This window comes from Etheostoma spectabile, chromosome 10 (assembly GCF_008692095.1).
Source record: "Etheostoma spectabile isolate EspeVRDwgs_2016 chromosome 10, UIUC_Espe_1.0, whole genome shotgun sequence".
NCBI lineage: Eukaryota > Metazoa > Chordata > Actinopteri > Perciformes > Percidae > Etheostoma > Etheostoma spectabile.
The window spans coordinates 1960408-1962689 of record NC_045742.1 but is presented as its reverse complement, the minus strand read 5'-3'; positions in this window follow the sequence as shown (position 1 = coordinate 1962689).

Below are 2282 nucleotides of genomic sequence, written 5' to 3'. Positions count from 1 at the left end.
TTGCCCGCCCAGAGAATTTGGCCCACCCATGAGAGAGAGACCTCATGGCTTTCAAACGGCTTTCAAACTAACCCTAACCTCATTATAAGAGACTTCAGATACAGTATTAGGGGACCACTAAGGTCTTACCAAAAAGAGACTTCAGATACAGTATTAGGGGACCACTTAGGTCTATATAAAAGAGACTTCAGATACAGTATTAGGGGACCACATGGTCTATAAAAGAGACTTCAGATACAGTAGTGGGACCACTTAGGTCTATATAAAGAGACTTCAGATACAGTATTAGGGGACCAATATGGTCTATATAAAAGAGACTTCAGAATACAGTATTAGGGAACACTAGTCTACTATAAAGAGAATTCAGATACAGTATTAGGGGACCACTAAGGTCTACATAAAAGAGACTTCAGATACAGTATTAGGGGACCACTAAGGTCTATATAAAAGAGACTTCAGATACAGTATTAGGGACCACTAAGGTCTATATAAAGAGACTTCAGATACAGTATTAGGGGGCCACTAAGGTCTATATAAAAGAGACTTCAGATACAGTATTAGGGTACCACTAAGGCCTATATATAAAGAGACTTCAGATACAGTATTAGGGGACCACTAAGGTCTATATAAAAGCATCCAAAGAGCACCATGTCATGGGACCTTTAAAGGATAACCAAAGCCATTTCAATCAGGAGACACTTCACTGCAGATAAGATTTCTTGTACATACGCATAATATGAAATGTACAGAGTCTTTGGAGATTAGACTCCATCGTTGTAAATTATTTTTAAAGGGGTAGAGAAACACAACATATCTCCCCAATGGAGTCTAGGCCCTGGTGGTGGCAGCGAAGGAGCCCGAAGACCAGACTGAAGGAGTCGATGGAGCGTTCTGCTGGAGGAAGACCCAGGGTGACTGGAGGAGGAAGGGGGGGAGGACGGTTGCTCGCTTTGCCTGAAATGACAGCTCACCGCAGAGGGAAACAGATTTAAAGCAGGGATGTAATGCTGTGATTGGATCATGAAATTCATGGCCAATTCTGGTTGGTTTATTGAAAAATGAACAGCTGAATAGTTTTAGGAAGAGAGAGCGGTGATTGAATTATTAGAAGTCTTCCTGAAAGAATTTACGCTGAGCTTCATTACAGTTTATCCTGGACACATGAATGTCTCAACCAAACAAGTTTTAGCTGCATTGCTAGTTTGGCTACAAAGAGTACCCCGGAGAGCCAAAGACATGAAGTGTTTATACACGTTTGAAGCACATAGGGTAAATGAGAACTCCTATTTGCTTTATTTAGCCTGAGGCAACAGTTGCCAATGTAAGGTGATGAACTATAATGTAATAATGAAGCGTTGCACACATTCCACCACACTGCATTCATCTGTGTAGACACAAAGACTGGCAGACAGCCTCAATAAAGAGCCAAAGACAAGGCTACATTTCCATGTTCACGGCTTGTTTGACTGTAAGAGATACGAGGGTGGGTGATGGGGTGAGGAGAGGGTCAAGTGGAGGGGTGGCAGGATCAGGTGTGTGCATGTGTGTGACAGAGGTTATGATGGTGTGAGCAGGGGATAGGTTCAACCTTAATGAAGCGTGCTCTGGCGAGCAGGGATGGAAGGGGCCAGCTGTGTCGGCATGTGTGTGTGTGTGTGTGTGTGTGTGTGTGTGTGTGTGTGTGTTTATGTGTGTGCACGAGACAGTAAAACTGATTAGAAGCAGCGTTAACACATCTGACTGGAAGCAATGGTCAAGAAGTAAGTGGAAACTGGGGAAAGCCATGGGCTGGAACGATTAGACACACACTTATCAGCAGCAGCAGCAGCAGAGAGAGACTGGGGAAAGCCCTGGGCAGCAACGATTGGTCACACATGCCCATCGATATCTGAGTAGAACCAATCAGCTCGGCTTCCTGTGTTTGACCTGACCCGTCACGGAGTCTATGGGGGAGAAAGAAGGCAAGGAGAGGAAAAGTTACCTGATTGTATAAAACTCTAAACGCCACCTTATACATATGATAATTGTCTTTACTGTGACAATGCACTAACACAAAGTGGTAATATACACTGTAAATATGCACCATCAAGTTTTTTTAAGGACATATGGTATACTCTGTAGGTCAGTCACTTTTAAAGCGCAAATATTATGAAAAAAATCCCTTTTCTGGGATTTGGGGTGTTATTTTGTGCATACTAACTTGGAAAAAAAAACATCCATGCTGTTTGAGTGAGATCCGGTTTCTGAATGTCCTCTGTCCTCAGTCTCCAGGTGAGCTGTTC